Raw genomic sequence first — 20,876 nt, forward strand, 5'->3', positions numbered from 1 at the left:
AGCTTATATGCCTAATTGCCTAAACAACTAACAAAAGGAAGTTAATTCTCACATGGGTCCTATTTCTTTTCCAAGTTTCCAAGTTTTCCAAGTTTCTATTGCTATTTTCCCCCCAAAGACTCAAAGGTAAAAATTATTCTTGCCTGAAGAGGGAATTTCATGTACAGTCTTGAGCAAAAGTCCTGGGAGGAGGAAGAAAATTAAATTTTTTTGGATGCATTCTTTCATGAGCAGCCCAGTGCCTTGGCAATTTATACAGAAATCTGAATCAAGAGATTAATGTTTAGATCCTAGACAGATCTTCTGATGGGCTGGTATGAACAGATTTTGGTTGTGAAAATTATCAGGTTGTAAGAACAGGCAACTGTAGAAAGATATTGAGTTTTGCCATTACCTACTTAAACACAGTCAGAGACACCAGATGCTAACGTCTGCTGAGCAACGAATATTTTGAAAGCAGACAGGCTGGGTGTACTTCATATCAGAATTAAGACACTAACCATGTGTCCCTGTTCTTGGATCATCCTGGAAGAGAAAGCCAGTGTTTGAGACTAAGACTATGATAAATATTTCATACAACAGGTAGATGAACAAACTTTATAGAAAAGAACTTATAAGGAGTGAAAAGGAAACTCTCTCTGTAAGTCTACTGCTATTTCTGACAAAAAACAGCCTGGATCAGTTTAATCCAAAAGATACAACATTTCTTTCCAACTCTTTATACAGACCTGTAACTATAAGTGGAGTCTCTTACTATGAAAGACACTATCCTTCAGTGTTTGAGCCTTTGGGAAAAAGAAAAAAAAACACAACAAAAAAACCAAACTGGGCATGCATTCACTTGTATACATATTTGTGAGAAACAACCTGTATAAACCTTAGGATAAACATTTTCAGTTCTTCAGGGGCAAAACTGTAAAGACATTATGTTTACATGGTTTGTGGCTTCCATGTAAATATGAGTGTCAGAATTAGCAGGCTAGAACAAGCACTGTTTACATGCTTTCAGTGCTTGGAATTGGATTTCAATGTTTTTGTTTTAAAAAAAAGGAGGGAAGGTAAGGAAACACGGATCAAAGGCTGAAAATGTACTTGTCTTTTCTCTGGTGATGGTACTCAGAGAAATGTGAGCAAGAACACAGTCTTGCAAACTGCCTCTAACTCATGTTTAACGTGAGCTCCAGCTGTAGGCAAAGTCAGCAGTTACCTATGGCAGGCACCTGTAAGGAAAATGCTATAGCCACATGACAAATCACCTCTCTAAATTCATCTGGCTGGTTAAAATTTGCACTGGCAAGTTGAATGACTGAGGTAATGGCTGTTCATGTCTGTAAATTTACACTGGATCCAGTATTGGCTATCCTCCCAGAATCAATATAGTCTCTGCATGATATGATCTATTTCATCAGAAATGCAATAGTTTTTTCATACCTGATACTGATCAAATTTGTGTTCTTAGACGGTCTGACATACACAAAAATGGTGCTAAGGACCATGGCCCAATAAGTAGCAATTTCTACTTCCACACCTCCAATACCATTCCCTAGAAACAACTGGATTGAGTTTACCCACCTCGTTTTCTTTTTCATGGTGGGAGTAGCTGAGTTGCAGTAAAGTATCTGAAGTTTGCTCATGCAAGAACAATTTTGCTTATGTTACTGGGAAGCCAATGCACAGAATGCTGGTAATATGTCTTGCTATCTTGTTCATACGGAATTTGCACATAGGAAAGTTGAGTTTCAGTGATGTGAAATGCCAGGATTTCAGTTAGGTACCATTTTACTTTCTTGGACTAAATAATATGAAGGGGATATGGAATTAGGTCCCTGGATGGCTAACCTGTAAGCTGATCTGTCCTACAGAGGCATTATTCTTTGCTTTGATAAAGAGTTATGAATCAGCTAAATAAAAATCAAGATGAACAGAATGGAGTACAATGTCCTTTAAATGCATCTGTGGTAGATCATAGAATCACAGAATGATTGAAGTTGGAAGGGACCTCTGGAGTACATCTAGTCCAAGCCCCCTGCTCAAGCAGAGCAACTTAGACCTGCTCGCTCAGGATCGTGGCCAGCTGGATTTAAGTATGTCCAAAAATGAAGACTCCACAACCTCTCTGGGCAACCTGTGCCAGTGCTCAGTCAGCCTCAAAGTAAAAAAGGTTTCCACATGTTCAGACGGAATGTCCTGTGTTTCAGTTTGTGCCCACTACCTCTGGTCCTGTCACAGGACAACACTGCAAAGAGCCTGGCTCCTTCCTCTTTGCACCCTCTTTTAAGGTATTTATATACATTGATGAGATTCCACCGAGCCTTCTCTTCTCCAGGCTAAACAAGCCCAGCTCTCTCAGATTTTCCTCGTATGTCAGATGCTCTGGTCCATTCATTATCTTTGCGGCCACTCTCTGGACTCTGTCCAGTCTTGTACTGGGGAGCCCCCAGTTTGACACATATTCCAGGTGGGGCCTCACCAGGGCTGAGTAGAGGGTAAGGATTACCTCCCCTGATCTGCTAGCAGTATTTCGCCTAATGCAGCCCAGGACACCACCAGCCTTCTTTGTGGCAAGGGCACATTGCTGGCTCATGTTCAACTTGGTGTCCAGCAAGACCCCTAGGTCCTTTTCTTCAAAGCTGCTTTCCAGGTAGTTATTCCCCAGCATGTACTGGTACCTGGGCTTGTTCCCCTTAGTGCAAGACTTTACACTTCTGCTTGTTGAACTTCACAAGATTCCTGTCAGCCCATTTCTTCAGCCTGTCCAGGTCCATCTGGGTAGCAGTACAACCCTCTGGAGTGTCAGCCAGTCCTCCCAGTTGTGTGTCATCAGCAGACTTGCTCAGGGTACACTCCACCCCATCATCCAGACATGAAACAGTTTTGGACTGAAGAAATTCCAGCTTATACCTTACCTTGAGAAGAAGCCAAACAACAGCAGAAGTCAACATAGATGTTAATGGGTTAGTGCATAATGGGAAACCTGCAGGTGAAAATTAGTTAGAGCACCTCAAAGAGGTTTTTATACCTGTAGTTTGGGTGAAAGGACTAGCTAACTTCTCAGTTACTTTGTAGTGCTTTGTTCCTGTCATGCTTACACCTTTTTGTTTAAAGAGATGAAGTTGGAAACCTCACTTTTTTGCTTATAAACAAAAAATGATAAATTACAGTATTTACAAAAATTACAAGCTTTACAAAACATGCTAGATATCGAAGGTGTGTAATACACTTATGAAACACAGTTATGTTGATGGTGCTGTTGCTCTTTTTGCAAAGTCTATGTGTCTTGACTTTGAGCTATCAGTCCTCTGTTACTGAAAACCTGACCCAAAGCTCATACCATCCTCCTGTTGCTACCTATCTGCTCATATGCTTGAAATACAAGCTCATGCATGTGAACAGCATTTCAAGCCAAGATGCTTATACTTAAATGTTAATTGAGGCTGGTAGGGAATCTTGGATATGCTCTTAAAAATACATGGCTTCACTATTGGAAAAGTACCTAATAATAATATAGGATTCAAAAGAAGGTCCAAAGCCTCTATGCTCATTTTGTGTAATCAGTGCTATGCAACAGACCCTCCTCATTTCTTCACTTTCTTTAAGGAGGAGGAATTGTTTTTTTCCAAAGTGTAATAAATAGCTGAAAGGCTTACTGAGCTATTGTAAGGCAATACGCTTTTAGCCTAGAGCTATGCAACAGTGTTATTCTCATAAGTAGAACTGTTCATATGCTTAAGCATCTTGCAAAAGTGAGGCCACCTCTAGAAAATCAATGGAGAAGCCTCATCTCTGATGAATAATTATTTCTGCAATTTTCTTTTGGAAGAAAGTGGCTGGAATGTTGATAGCTTTAATGATCTGCAGAGCAGAAGAGGTTCACACTCTGGTTGTTTCACAGGTTTCTGGTACACAGACAGGAAAACAGATCATTATATAGGGGTAATCTGCACAGATAAAGGGAAACTGAGATTACTAAAATTTGCACAAATCTCTGTATGTGAAAGAAATTAGGTTTACCAGACCAGATTAACATGTCTCTTTGATGTTTCATCAGTGGGTTAGGGGGCTTTGTGTGGTGTTCCCCTGCTTGAAGTATTGCTTTATAGGTAATATATTCACAGTGGCTCGTGAAATGAACAGCTACCCTTGAAACCTGCCAGACTCCACAAAGTACAATGGATGCGTTACCGAAAAATTGTTATTAAATTCTTCTACTCTGGGCCACAGTGTCTCCTTTGCTTTATTTTTAATTTCATTAGATTGAACTTGATTGAAAACAATCGCGGAGAATCGTCTTCAGGTCAGTGAAAAGAAATGAGAACTATTTAAATCATGTTCAGAAAGAAAAGTGGTTTGGTCCATTTGAGAATTTGGACAGATTCTTAAGCGTACTGTGGATTGTCTCCCCTTCCTAGCACAGGCCTGGGCGCCCAAGTTTGTTTTGTGTGTTTTTTTAGTAATTCAGTGTTGCGGGATTAATATTCTCTGATTCTTGGTTTGTTTGTTTTTTTGCTTTAGACTTCATATTTTGTCTGAAATGTTGGTGGGTTGTGGGGGTTTTTTGGTAGGAATTAGGTTTGATTTGTTATAGGAGCAAAAAACAGGGAAAACTGAACCCAATACTTCTGAATGGCTTCAGAAAGCGCATGGTATAAATAATTATACATACCAATTTCTTAACAATTTATAAAAATGCTTTTGTTTAATTCAGTTAGGCAATCAGTTGTCCATACTGTAAGCAGATACCTGTGGTGTGGAAGCTCCCCAGGAATGAGTTCCTGGCCTCTCTGTGTACCTCTCCTTTTGGAAATGTAAGCTGTCAGTTCTAACTAGTGCTAAGGAGGGGAATGCACAGGAAGCACACTAGTTAAAAATCACTAGCATAAAAATAGTTTATAACTCTGGGCTTTATTTTCTCCCAGTTGCTCTCTGCATTAAATTAATAACTGAACTCACCAGATCTGTATTTCATGCTTTCCTCTTCAACTTTACTGTTTGAACCACTGAGAAATAACAGACTATGTTTTCCTCTGGTGGATAGCTGAAATGCCCTTAGCAAGTAGTTCTGCTGTGTAATGAGGCCAAGTTGGAATTGCTGTGTGGGCAGGCAATGCCTAATAGTTTAAGAAGTGGCTCAGAAATCAGAAACTTTGTAAAAAGAGTATCTAGACCATGGAAATCCTCTTGCCCTTGATGTACGCTTGAGTAAAATTCATCATCGTACAACTTTATCACTGTACAACTTCCACTGTAGCTCTCTGCCAAAATATTCCTATATCTCATTTTTTGTTTGTTTCCTGTCAATCTCAATGATCGCTACCATAAAAAGCTTGTGTGTAGATGAATGTGCATTGAGACCCACAACAAAAGTACACTTAATATAATCTATGTGGCAAAATATTGACACTTTGGAATTTCCTTATATATCCTTTTATCAGAAATGTTGACAGGCGAGAAGATTAAATTTTTGCACTGGTAACAATGTCCTCCTTCCTTATTTCTTATCCTCTCCTCTCTCCACCCCCCAAAAAAACCCCTCTCCTATGAAAACACAAACATAGACAGAGCCCTGATCCAGACTGGCGAGGAGAAAGTGGTAGAAGAGAGAAAAGCCTGAAATTTGTCTAAGAGCAAAGATATGCTATTCTGCATTCCTTTTACCCTTCTGCCGTGATGAGTCCTGACAAAAGGAACAATGAAAGACTGAAGCCAGATTTTTTTCAGCTAGTCTTTAAAGAAGACAAAAATGCATTTAAACTTATTAATTTTAATATTAATTTCCCGATGTAGCTAGCGCTTAGTGGGTAGAGGAACAGGGTGTAATAATTCATGGGAGGAATGTGTTTGATTTTCATGGCCGGGCCAAAAAATCTTCTAAGTCATTCTCTTTATACCTATAAACCCAAAGATGAATAAAAGTGTAAAACTGCATTAATTAAGTTTCTCATAACTGTACTATGTTAAATATAGAGGCTTTGGAATGTGCTAGGTTTCAGTGTTCGTGAATGTGGAAGGTCTCAATACTTGGAAGTTCTCAAGCATGCAGTATTTTAAAAATTAACATAGTGTACTATATAATAAAAGTACTTTTGGCTTGCAGTACTTAATGAGTCTCAAACCTTCAATGGTTTTGCTTGCTGTACAATATTAAAGAACGTTCTTTGTAATAAAAGAAATACAACTCTCTGGGGGGAATAAAATGCACCAGAGGCAATAAAATTACTGTTTTCCTCTTACTGCAAACTCAAGACTGAGTTGTGACAGTTACCAGGAGTCGCTGCATGGTATTCTTCCCAGTAAAAGTTTTGCAGATCAGATTTTATTATCTTATTTTTCAGACTGTGGTCTATATACAACCACTTTTCCTCTGGAGCTGATTACACAGGGTATTCCACTTAGCTGGAGGGAGGCATGTGAGTCTACTGACGAAACCAGAACTGTCTCGCTCACTAATGTTCCCTTCTCCTTCATGCTCTGCTCCCTCACCAGTGAATTATATCTCATTTTTTAAGTGAGGCAGGGAGCTTGGTTTTACTTCTCTCAGGGAAACTTCATTTCCCAGATGCATAGTAAGATAAACACCCTTTGTGTGTGTGTCTGTGTGTTTGTGCACCTCCAGCATTTCATCTCCACTTAAAAAGAGCCACTGGGCATTTCAGTAAATCATTTTTTGTTGAAGAGAGCTTAGCAACTAAACTGTGTTGCCACAGCTTCTCTGCAAATAGAGCGCAGGTCCTATATTTTGACTGTTACCAAATTATATAATGCTATGCAATAAAACAGACTAGAAAAATGTATTTTGTACACAGTTCTAGTGAATAAAATTGCAGCATTTGTCTTTCCTCTTCCCCTTTGCTTTCTGCCTTGCTTGCTACCACATACATTCTCGTTTTTCTTCCTTTTTCAGGATAAATTGCCATTTTCTTATGAAGCCTTACTTCCCATTTTTATCACTTCCTGATGAGAATATTACTATTTTTTCCTCCTTAAAGTAGTGCATTAAAGATGTTGCCTTCACATGTATGTTAAATAATGACTTTTTTCTACACATCTTTATTTCTAAGCAGTCACTGTAATTTTAAAGCACTTGGGGCAATATATACGTGCATAGATTCTTGCTTCGTCAAGCTAAAATAATATTATTGGTTTCTTGTTGAAAATTGCATTAGATTTTTCATGTTAAATGCTTGGCCATTTATGGCATCAAAAAGCTTAAAAGCAGTTTTAAATCCTGCTGAAGCCTTATGAAACTATATGATGTAGTGATTTCTGAAGTACTTTGTTAGACCAAAATGTTTTTGTTGGGCTTTATGGAAAATATTAGGGAAGACGAATACTGCTGTTTCGATTTAAAAGTAATATTCTACAATATTAGGCTGATTCATCAAGTACAAAAGGCAAAGAAATGAGAGACGCTTTCTGTATCCACTGCTCATGTATGCCTCATTTTAGAAAACAACTCAATTTTTTGACTGCAGAAATTGTTTTAGCAATTGAGGATGGAAGGGACCTTCTACACTATTGATTTTAGTTCTCTGCTGCTGGAGACAGCGACATCGCAAGAAAAGCCGCAGAAATTTAACAGCCTTCATTGTGAAACTACTTCAGTTTCCTTCCCACATGACTGCTACCAGCAGGCTGCTAAAGAATGTCAGCCCTCTAATTACGAGAAACATTTTTCTCAAGCTTCCAGCCTTTTTTTTCCCCGCGAGTTCCCGCGGCCGCCCTTTCCCCCCCATACCCGTTTCCTTTCATAGCCACCCTCCCACCAGACCGGACTGCCGCGCCCGCCCAGAGCCACCCGCACGGCCACCGCCCGCTCGGCGCGGAGGTTCGCCGGCCCCCCCGACCCCAAATCCCGCGCCCCCCGCGGCGGGAAACCTCCCCGCGGCGCCCACAAACCCCCGGGGCGCCCCGGCGGCGCCGGGCGGGGCCGGGGCGGGGCCGGGGGCGGGGCCAGGCGCGGATGGCGCAGGGGGGGGCGGGGCGCCGCCTCGGGTGATCTTCCGGGCCGGCCATAGGCTGCCGGGCCGCCGCCCCGCCCCGCCCCGCCCCGCCCCCGCCGCAGAGCACGGTGCGGATGCGCCGGTCGGGTCTGTCTGTTTGGTTTGGGTTTTTTTTTTTATCATGCAGAAGACCCAGAGGAAGAGAAAATGCACTGGCACATGTATGAAGGTTTTATGTTTGGTTTTTTTTTTTTCCTCGGGGTCACAGACTGAAAGAGGAAAAAAAAAATCTCTGACGCAATCCCAAAGTGTCATGTTCTGAAGAAAAATTCAGGGAACGACTATACAGCATTACTGTAGCAACCTGAATAAAACACGGAATTTATACGCTAAACAAATGAAACATCCATTGGAAGCTCGAAACAACATCTCTTTTTGGAGTTGAGCTGTGCAGGATTTTATTTTCTCATTTCATTGCACAGTCCAAAATTTTTACTGGTTTTCCTGTATCCAGTTTTTACGTTTTTCTAGTCAGTGATGTTTGTTGAACAGTACATATAAATGAAACAGCAGCAGTCGATAGGAAGGCCCCTTACTCCATGTGAGTGAGACTTCAGTTCTTGCAGGGCAGAATTAATAAGGTCAGATCATGCTTAGTCACACAAGGCACGTGAAATACTAACTTCATAGACTGAAACATAACAAAAATTGCTAACAAAACAGTTATTTTTTCATCCTCATTGACAAGATTCCTGAAAATCAAACTACTACCTTTAATATTAATAACTTCAAAAGGTATTAATAGGTTCCCATGCAGTTACTCCATCATTTTAAAAAACTCGGCTTTTTTTTTTAAGTCCTTTTTCCCTTAAAAAATGTATCTCAATAGAAAGGGTTTTTTGACAACTAGTACTTTTTACAAGACCATATATTCTGCATTCTACAAGTTTCAAGTACATTCTACAAGTTTCCATACAGAATATGTTTTTAAATCTCTTTGGAGCATATGAGATCCAATCATAGGCCTGAAAGGGACCCGAGGAAATAACCTAGCCAATTCTGCTGCCTCAAGGGAATTATCAAATATACCTACGTCACTCCTGGTGAAATGTAATCTATTCTTAAGTGTGTAAGCCCATTTTAACTGATAGGTATTTTATGTTCTTCTCAAAGAATTTATAGTAGAGCTGCTTGGTGTCCTTACATCAGAGATTCTATGTCTCTGGGTAGTCCAAGTAAATTTTAGAGAGATCACAATCACCACCTTTCTCTTTTGCTTCTGTACTTTAAGAATAGCCAGTTCTACTGCTTTTAACAAGAGACAAATATCGCAAATAAAAAGGCCAGGCTGGAAAGATGAAAATCCTTCAAATGTCAGGATTGTGCCATTGTAAATATAAAAAATTCCTACAATCCTAGGAAAGCTATTAATCTAGGTATAACCAGGTGAATTTTGGTAGTGCGGGGAACTGATGTCGGAAATAAATTGATGTTTCTGGACAGTTTAGACTCATAGGGTGAGTTAACATTATGGAAGAAAACACATGGCTCTATGATAAAACCGTGTATTATTGGATACCAAACCTTGAACAAATGTGTTAATGTTTACCAGGGAAATATAAATAATATTTGAAGCTATAAAATTTGTGAACTTCATTAGAAGTAAGCCTGGAAAAACACGCATTATATTATGTCTTAATGGGCATTCTGTAACAACAGATTCTTTCTCACACCACAGTGCTGCCTCTCAAAAGGAAAACTCGGAAAATACCTTTAATTCTAAATATGGCAAAAAGCTTTCATTTGACACGCTTGATTTAAAGTTGTTGAGCCATTAACTGTTATCAACACCTTCTTGCTTGTGTTTTTTCCTGAGATGAGGATGTGGCTTGTCATATATTAAGATAGGTTGCAAACAGAGATACCACTGAATCCATGCCACACTTTCAAAACTTCTGATAGGAGGCAACTGAGTTGCTAAAATACGGAAAAATAATGTCCTTCTATTGTACTATCTTGAGTTCCACCACCGTACTGATTGCAAAACTTGGTTTTAAGACTTGAATTGTAATTGGCAGCCTTATGCCAGGGAAGATGAGTATTTGCAGTTTAACTGTTGGTAAATTATTGATCTTCCACTTTAATTTCCTAACATACGTTGCTTTCTCCTTCCCGATGTGTTTTACCCGTATGTTACAGCAAGTAAGGAAATTAATAGTGTGGTGTGGAAAGATTCAAAGAAAGCAGAATTATGAACTGACCTATCAAATACAGTGCCAATTTTTTACACTCAGTTGTCTCCGAGCAGTAATTATGGATTATTTTACAAGATGCATGTTTTTGTTATAAACATGATTTTATACATGTCAATAAATAAGAAAATTCTGTTTGCTGGCAGCACTTCAAAATTATACCTTTTTTTTTTTTTTTTAAGGTGGACCACATACACTTATGAAACCTTCTGGGGGAAAAAAAAAAAAGTTTAGTGCAGATTATTAACATAGTATGCATTTTTATTTATTTAATTATTCTTTATTTAAAAATAACAATCCTGATAAGGATATCCACATCTATAGAAAATGTGTTTAACCGTCATTATTAATTTAAGAATTGTTTTTCTGGTAAGAGTGTTACTTTGTTCATAAGAATATCATATATAGGGGTAGTCAACAACTCTGAGTTTTTAAACTGGACTCTTTGATAGTTGTTTTGAAGAAGACTAGACAGGAAGATATTAAGGGTTTCAAATATTTCTTAATGAACTTCAGGTTCTCCAGGAACTTTTAATCTCTTTCTATGGCCAGAGAATTATAAAGTATTAAAACTGACATTGCATGCTTGTGCTAAAAGGTTCAAATCCATAAATCAATTAGAAATAAATAGTGAAATAAATCAAGTTGTTTCTCCAAATGTTATTTATTAAGCATATTAGATCTGAGAATCCAGGTAAGAAAAAACAGTTACTATTTATTCTGACAAATTTTTCACCTTTATACATGATCTAGTTTTTAGAAACTGAAATAAAAGGCAAAAGGACATATGTTTTTAATCTTTTTAAAGACATGGAGCACATTACAGAGGACTGAGCTGCCCTATGCACAGTTTCCTTTCGGTGTTCATAAACTGTGTGACACCCCAGTCTGAACGTAGGATGATTCAGTGTCATTGCAGAGCTCCTACGATGAACAGCATCCACACTGATATTCCTGCTCCTCAGAACAGGCACACACACTGGTGGACCTCTGTTTCCATCTCTGTACTGGAATCCTTTGCTTTCAGTCAGTCCAACATTAGCAGAACAAGTTCATATAACTTGTCAAATTCAACTTTTTACTGGGAATTTATTCAAAACCCCTAAAATTTATTTAAAAAAAACCCACTTATTCCCAGGAGGCAAATCTCTTCTACAATTAATGCAACCATTATTTGTTAGCTGCACCTTCTGGCACAGAAAGCATCTCATAGCCTAGACAATTACATTCATCGAGGAATGTAGTAAGACTGATATTTTGCTGAACGAGTGTAATTTTTGACTGATCTGCAATTCTGAATCAGAAATTACTTGGGGGTATAACAAATTGCTGTTGTAGCTGAGCTCCACAGAGCTCCTCTTCTTAGGGTTTCCTAGAATTACCTTAGATGAAAGTTGATTTAGTAGTACAATGCTTAAGGGAGTAACTGATGGCTTGGACACAAAGTGCCATACCATCCTGTTTCTGAGGACTTCCACTTCTCAGTCCTTCCTTTTTTTCTCAGGAAACCCTTTCACAAGGGCATGCTTTGGTCTGAAGCTGGTTTCAGGCCTGGAATCACAGAATCTGTCCTTGAGAGGTAAGACATTTTATTGCAGTCATGTGCAATATTGTATCATTGTGTATAATAATATATTATTATATAAGTTTATGTGTAGACATATAAAAAAGAGAGTGGAAACCAAAACTCTTTCAAGAAATCTGAAAGTTCAGGGCCAGGGGGTGAATTTCATCATAATACTGTTGCTTCAAAAGGCAAATGCCTCAAGCAGTTTTTTCACAATGCCAGGTCCTGTATTTTAGCATTTTCATGGAACTGTTTGCACTAACTGATGTACAACTCATATCCCATAGACTGGCTTTTTTAGAAGACAATTTATTTCTCAGAATACAGAGTTCCATGGTTTTATTCTTACATATCCTGAAGAATTCAGTGTGAATATTCTGTAATGTTGCTACTGAGTGGAGAGTGGATTTGAATTTACAGGGGTACAACTGTTACCATGACTTATCTCTTTTTTTCTTATTCAGACCTACAAATTATACATTGGCAGAGATGTAGGGCATGTTGCATTTTCTCCTTCATGAACCTTCTTACAGGCTCAGCATAAGCACCTTCAAGGAAATAGCAATGTCTTTGGACCTGAATAGAGATGGAAGAACATAATTTTGTGTATTTAGGCACCATTTTACATAAATGAGCAGGTCACATACTGCAATGCCAGTCTGTCTTTCTTACCCTCCCCATACCAGTTGGAAGAGATGTACATTCAGTCTGGATGGGATATTGTAAATGAACAAGTTTGAGACATTGTTGATGAATGGTATGGGTGACACTGTGACAAGAGAAGATGAGCCATTTTTCAGAAAAGAAGGTAAAAATTAGACAATTTATCTGTATTCTTTCATGGCAAAGGCATCTAAATATAGTCAGATAGATGTTAATATGTGTTATAATTTGGCAGAAAAAAACTACAAACAAGAGAGGTGGAACAGAAGCAAAATGTTAATTGCAGAATTAGAGTAAGTTAGAGTGTTCTGTTTGACTTGCAAGAGAAAACCTGGTCAGTGAGGTTATAAACAAGAATCTACTTTTCCCCTATATAGTGTGTATTGTTTTGACATTCTTTTTTTTCCTTAATTTGGTAATTTGCCTGTGTATAACTGAAATGATCTGGAGTCTTATTACAATTCCTATAATAGCAGTAACATGTCCCTCTAATTTGGCTGTACTTGACTTACAAACCAAAGAGTTCTTCCATTTTCATGAAGATTTCTGTCACAGATCTAGTCTTCCTTGCTAAATTAATTTTTTTTTGCAATTATTATACAAGTTCTTCAAACTTCTTCCAAAAGGTGGCTTCAGACACTTTTTTTTTTATTTATTTATTTTTTTTAATTTGGTGTGTAGATTGAAAGGAGGACACAGACCAAGACTTTGAACAAATAAAAGTACATATCTGTGTCCTGGCACCTGTGTGATCATTCTTTGTTATTGTTCATCTTGGGCAATCACAGTCATGTATCACATTTTTTCTCATCTTGAAGTTTATTTATAAAGGCCAGATAAGATAGGTAAGTCTCCTGATTAAGAATATTTTGTTTCCAGATCTTTCCTGAATCCTTACGATCAGACCCAGCACAGTGCCAATTCTATCACATCTGTTTCCCTGCAGAGAAGCCAGATTCCTCACTCAAACTTGAAATAACCTGTATCCTCAGCTAGGGTGTGCCAGGTGACTCTCAGGATTCCAGTATAGCTGTGATACCCCAGTAAGATGTATCTTTGTTGGAAGCGGGAAAGACTATCCAGTCTGATTTACTGAAATAAATGGAGGTGGTTTTTAATGCTCCCCAAAACCAACCAAATCCCATTTTTCTTACTTAATTCTTGGACATAAAGAAATACACCCTTTCAGTGAGTTCTCTGAGCTCATTTTTTCAACTGCAAATGTAAGCAGAATATTTTCTATACCCATCAAAACCAGATTTCTGCAGTAGTAGTCTTTGTTCTCCATTCAAAGATCTTGCTCCTCAGTGGGATCTGATTTTACTCACCTCCTTCCTGATACACAAGTTTTTCAAGCCTATGACCACTCCCTCACTGTTACATGTGTCTGAAAACAGTGATTCTTACAGTAAATACCTTTATAAGAAATGTGGAAGATATTCAGACTGTTAAATACAAGCCCCCTTGCAAAGGATTCTGTAAAGACAAGCCATATTTCTGTAGTTTTTGTTCAAGGTAATGCCTCATTTTTGCAATCTTAACACAATCCCATATTAGTTCATTAGCGTCATGTTTTTCCTCAAACCTTTTGATGCTCATATCAAATAACTCTCCATACTTAGGAGGTGATCTCTGTATGAACAGCATGACAGTCTTCAAAATGTGAATTTTTTGGTTTTGCATCATAGCAAAGTATCCAAGATGACTGATTTTTTAAGCCAAAAATCCCACAAATTTCTTATGCTCCCAGTTGTCCTCTTGCAAGCTCCCTGGTGTCTGCTCTTAAGAGCAAGAATAATCTGGAAACAATAGGGGAGAGAGGAAACTACAGCATGTACCAGAAAGCAATGAAAATAAAACTCAGACAAAATGTGACTAAAAATTAAAGGGAAACCAAGACAGGTTACTGCAGCTGGAAGATAGGCAATTAGGGTTTACGGTGTTGATTGGTCTTAAGGCACGTGCTTTGATAAGAAAGATAGAGATGTCCTGCAGTTCTCTGGCTTTTCCATGAATTTCACCTTGTGAGTCTGTCAGAGCCTAGCTCTGCAAATGTGTGCATTTTGGGGCTTTTTCCCCCCTGTCCCTTGCATAGTGAAATTTGAAGGTATACTGTGATATCTGTAAAGAGCAAGGTGCAACGGTTTGGGTGGTTTTTGTATTGCAAGTAGGTTTCAAAACAAACCTAAGAGACTAATGAGCCCCAAAAGCTGGAAAGAAGTAGACAGTTGGAGACAAGGCATAAAATTATATTGGAAGCTGCTGTGATCATGACAGTAGTAAGGCAGAAAGACATGTGACCCATGCAGAGAAGCTGACTATAATTTCTTAGTCACGGGGTTAACAGACAATAGGGACAATTTTTAAATGGGTAATATGTTCCCAAACCAGGTTTTCATGGCTGTGTTGTCCCATATTGTCATGCCACAAATGGAATTTCTGTGGGATTGAATTCTGTGAAAAATAGTTTGATCTTGTAGCTTGCACCTTAGATAAAACTCCAACACATTCTGTTTAGATGGCTGAATTCAGACGGGCCTTCACAATTCTTAATAAATTAATTCAGCCAAGTTAAGTCTGGATTTCTAACCGTTTCTCAGCATGACACCACAAAGAATAGGAAATACTGTAGACTCTCTGCACAGGAACATAGATCAGAATAGAACTAGAAAATCTCCCACATCATTGTTTTATGCAGGAGTTTTGTTTCATCGTTTTTTTCCCAAGAAAAAGGTGGGGGTATTTATTTTTGTATAATGTATTTTTAATCTTACCAGAAAGAGTGAAGTATTCTGTTCTGAAATTGCCAAAATAAGATCTTTTTACAAATATTGTTGAAATGTGATCTCCTTTCCTTCTGAGACCACATTCTAATGACTTTATCAAGATTTCACAGAGCTTTTAGAAAAAGAGTCAGCCTAAAGCAGACAAGGTTAAGACTAAAGGAAAAATCTTGCAGCACATCTGAATGATAAGCTTTTTGTGTGTTTTTTAGTTGCCAATGCACAGCATACATAAAGTGCTTTCAGAGGAAGACTTCTGATGTTATATGCTGTTCTCTGCCAAACTTCATGTGTTTTACTGACATCCCATGGATGTTCCAGAGATGCAATTCAGAATAGTATCTAATCTAATGATTTTTATTTCCCACTCAGGGTTCTGGTATTTTGAAATAACAGTCTGGCTTGGAGAAGTTTCTTAACTTTCACTTACACAGGTCTGTATGTAGCCCATATTTTAATTTATTCTTTTCAACTTCAATTCTGTGCATAGGAATAAAATCTGTCTGAAGACATACCCATTTGCATTTCAAGCACTGCAAAAAGTGTAGTAATTTAGTATCTGTAGCTATACTACTTAACTGGATGATAGTATTTTAGCCTCTGTAAAGTTTCTTAGTTACTAGCTTTACTGATCCTAATGTCGATAGAAGACTGATGATTTTCTTGCTCTCAAATGTCCTCAGAGCCATGTGAGCTGGAAATAAGTAACTGAGTTTGTATCTAATACAGAATGGGTAATATAGCACCTTTCTAGTTGGTTCTGCCTTGGAAAAAGCTACTAGTAATGAGTAATCGACCCCATTTGCTAAGAATTGTCCTCTTAAATGTACTAATTAAAAATTATTTATCAAAGTACACTCAATTTTGTGTGTGTATAAATGGCATTATTTTGCACATTATACTGATTTGTAGTGTGTTTATGATCCTAACTAAAATGAAAATGTTTGAATTTCAAAATTACTTCATACCCTTATATTGAAAATTGTGGAAAAAGGATCTGAAATAATGCACAGCAATAAAAACAATTTATATCTGTATTTGATTATCTGTGAATGATTCTTCTTTTTCTTTTATTAAATGTTAGCAGGGTGTAAATAGTTGGATCATACTCCCCATTCCTGATTCAATAATGGAGTTTCTGCTACAAAATGAGCATGTTTATTTACTATAAAGAACATAGAAAAATTAATAGCATTATGCATCTGTGATAGCTAAGGTTATAAGACAGGCAACCTGATGTAGTTTGAAAAGAGCAGAAGGTTGAAGCTCTCATTTGCAATGGAAGTTTTTGAACCTAAAGAGAATATACCCTTGCGAATTCTCTTACCCAGGGGGAAATTATAAAATTGAATGTCAAGGTCATCATGACAGACAAGATGTGCCTTGCAGAAAACGAAACTGCAACTTTATATAGTAGGGTTTGTTAATATTTTAATGAGGCCTATTTGAAGGTTGTGGTTTGGTGGTTTTGGGGTTTTTTTGGTTTGGTTTTTTTTGGTTTTTTTTTGGTTGTGGTTTTTTTTTTTTTTTTTTTTTTTTTTTTTGGGGGGGATGTTTTTGGGTTTTTTTAATTCTTTTTATACACCGATTTCCAGTCCTCGTGGCAACAACAGCAGCAGAGGTGTGTGGCTGCCTTTAGCGTGGGAAGCAACAGGCTCCGCCGCCCGCTCGCTCCTGCAGCTGCGCCGGGACGCGCCATTTGCGCGAGGAGGAGGCAGAGGATGCTGTGGCCGTTGCTATGGCAACCGCTGCACTTGGGAACCGCCGAAGGGCTCTCGGCACCTTTGGACATTGCTGCCTTCTCATTGTGCTTCAGCAGTGAAAAAAGGCGATGCCTGGCAGTTAAATATCAATGAATACATATAGTTTAAAAATTAAACTGCATTTCTAGGCTGCTTCTTGGCATGTGATTGCGCCAAAATAGATTGTAACAGCAATAATACAACCAAAAGGTTTATTCAGTACTTTTCAGGTTTGGTTTTTATGAGAAGAATAGATGACTGTCTGCACACATTTCACACAACGTAATATTACAATCTTTCCACAAAACATTGTCTCTGAGTATGGAACTTGGCGGGAAGGGCAGGATACAGTGTAATAACAATTTATTTGAGCAATACCAGAGGGTGAGCAAGATGGGTGGAAGCATGTGAAAATTAAGTGATTGCATTGAACTGATTAGCTGTCTTAATTATCTGGCGATATTGTTTTGAAACTATCCATGCTTTCAGTGTATGTCCTAGAGTGTATTATTTTTCTTCTATGGAAGTATTCTCTGCAGTTTTACACAAAATGGCTGGTAAATGTATTTCATGTAAAAGAGTGAATCATGAAAGTGCAGTAGGCTTTTGGAATTTTTATAAAGGATCATACATGGAATCTGCCACTGGTTTGATGATATCCAGTGGAGCTGCTGGAAATGTATTCAGAAATATCATCCCATTCAAAAACTAGACTGGTATGTAATTGGCAATGATCAAGACCCTGCTCATATACTTAATACCACCATGCAATTCTTTAGTTATTCTATTATTTGCATTCTTGCTTGTGTATATCTAATTTGGATAACAATTTTAGAGTGACTTCTTAACAATGTGTGATGTGCTAAATATTACGATTGGATTATGGGATAATCTGATTTCTTCAAATCCATGAACAATTATTCTCAATAGCCTCAGTATGAACGTGCAGGATCCTCTAACCTGATTGTCTCCTACTCTGAGAACATTCAGGCAGGTTGCCCGTGACAAATGTGCCCAGTTTAGCTTCATTGCTGTCTTCCACTGAAGTCTGCATCAACCAGAATTTATATGAATGAGAAAGAAAATTAAACAATTCACACTATTTATTCCTCGTTACTCCACTATCCTGGTATTTACAGTAGTGGAGAGAAGATGTCTGGCTCTGGAAGTGCAGATTATGTGTATGCATGAGCTTGTGTGTATTGTGTATATGGGTGTGTGAATGTTTTTTGGTTTTTGTTTACTTCTGAATCTTTTTTTTTTCCTACAGCTATATACCAGGGGAAATAAAAGATGACTAGTCACCAACATTAATTTCTATTAATTTAATTGTCTATTAAAAAAGGTGTTGTGAGGCTGTCCCAAGAGGAGAGCTGTACTTAAGTCACATGTTTGGAGGAGGCTGATCAACTTGCTCTGGATTGCACTTTCTCAGAAGAGACCTCGGAAGAGAGCTAGAGGGTTTGTAATACAATCAGCAGATTGTGATCCTGTCTGAACCAGCCTGAAGTGAGCCTAATTGATAAAGTAAGCACATCTAAACACAAATAAAACTAAATGATTTGGAGCAAATGATGCGCTCAGCTTACGTACCTCCATGGGATGTTTCTCGTTAAAATTGTTTGTTGGGAATACCCCACTGAAACTGATGGACCTGATAGTGCTGGAAACCAAGATCTGAATCTGTGTATGAAACACATAAATACACACTCTTCATCACTGGGCAAGGTCTGAGATGGTAAATGTCAAGGTGAGTTCAAGTATTTCCAATGTGAACCGACATATAATTACCACTTTGAGAAGAGGGGCATTAGTAACTCAGTTATGCTGAATGAAAGGTGTTTTGTTCCAAGATTTGGATTTCTTGTTAACATCTTTGGAAATTATATATTTTTGGATATGGATAACATCTAAGCCTAAGAGTCCCTATTCATCCTGAGAGTATCTCTAGCCTGATAAATGTCCGATAATATCATAAAGTTATATATTTAACAATGAGTATGTTTGTGTGTTCACATGAGAAAACCCAGATAAAAATTCTCCTGTGTTTATAAAAAGGCATCTGATGAATAGAAAACAGACTCTTGTGTAATATCCAAGTCTTTGTTGGTAGTGAACAGATGCTACACCATCAGTCCTGGGACTTTCATGGAACTGCTATGAATATGTTCACAGCATGAGAATATGGGCAACATGCTGTTAAAATGCTGTTTCCCAAATCCCAGGACTGCTATAGTGCTGCTCTAGTGTCTGCCTTAATTCAAAGGCATGCTTAAAAAAGGTCCATTATGATGTAGCATTCTGAAATTGTGTCAGCGATTTTATAGTTTAGCCTGTTTAAGGCAGAAGGGCTGGGAAGGAAAGTATCCATCTTGCTATATTCTGTTGTAGAAGAATCTGCATCTTTAGGTTTGAGATTATTGGTTCAAGTACAAATGAAAAGCCTTTTCACAAATCATGAAGTACTTTAAATAAATTATTTAATTAGCCAGCTTTATCTTGTGCTGCAAATATATACATGAAGAAGTCACCACTGTACAATGTCACAAGGAATTTTCTATTTGTAACCATTTTTTAGAAGGGATGAATGAATACTTTGGGGCAAAGAATCTTATGCTGAAACTATGAGAAGTACAGCATAAAAGGAAAAAAAATGTTTACTTTTGTTTTTTAAAGACTTTTCAGGAACCTGTTTTTACCACCTTCAGTAATGCTTGAATAAATTATGTGCCTGTAATGGTAAAGTAAAAAAATGTAAAGGGTCTCATAAAAATAAAGGAAAGGAGAGACTGAGGAGTGTGATTAATTAGCCGGATATTAAACTTTTTTTTTCTTCTGAGGATAGTATTTAAAGATAGGTACAGTGTCAGTGAAAATAAATACCTTCAAAACCAGGAAGAGGTAGGAAAGAGAGGATGTTAGAGCTCTGGGCATGTCTTAGGTTGGGATATGTATTGCTTGGTTTCTGTTCCTTAGTCCTCATGGAGGATGGAAAGATAGAAGGAAATAGTGAGAAGACTCATATTTTAATTTTTTTTTTTTTTTACAGTAGTAGCTTTTTACATTGCATTTCTGGCTTCCTGGTAGAGGAAGTATGACTATTTTACCCTCTGTGCTGCCTCGTTGAAGCTCCTTCGTGATAGTTTGTATTTCTGTCTACTGCAGAAGAGTACAAATTAGGCAATTGCAGTACACTGCAATTACTTCTGAAATGACTGCAGCATAAACATTCTTCTAATCAAAACCAGGCTTTTTGGGAGAGGGTGGGTATTCACATACACTTTTCCCTGCCCTGAAATATAGAGAAGCTGCTACTCATAGCACTTTCTAGGTGTAGTTGAAGGTAACAACCATAACTGGCTAACACACTATCAAAACTCTTTGAAGAGGAGCATTATCAGGCACTGGACATTTTCTGCAAATGCTCGTTTAGAAGTGTGCACGTCAAAATAAGGGTTTTTTTGGACAAAGACAGGACTTTCTCTGTGTTGGTATAGAGAAGCATTTATTCCCAGGAAGGCAGTTTCTATCTTCTATCTTTTTTTCCTCAGCTATCTGATGCTTACATTATCCATTAAATATAATATTTTGCTAAGGCAATTGACAAGACATTTAAGAAGTATCTGCAAATAAGTAATGCAATAGGATCAGATAGGCTAGAAAAATGCTTCTTTCTGGGGACTATAAGCATTTAAATATGAAGTTACTTGGTAAAGCCTTGGTAGTCCTGTGGACTTGAATGATCATTAATAGTTGGGGTGGGACAGCCCTGGAGAGCATCTTTCAGTTTTGTTTCATAAAACCCAGATACATTTCAAGCACTTTCAGACCATTCTGCAACATGAACCAAAGTATACTAGAAGAGGATAATGAAATTCATTTTAAAAATGTACTCCTCATCTGAACTAAAATGCTAATGTAAACATGTT

Source organism: Athene noctua, chromosome 2, assembly GCF_965140245.1.
Source record: "Athene noctua chromosome 2, bAthNoc1.hap1.1, whole genome shotgun sequence".
NCBI classification, from domain to species: Eukaryota; Metazoa; Chordata; class Aves; order Strigiformes; family Strigidae; genus Athene; species Athene noctua.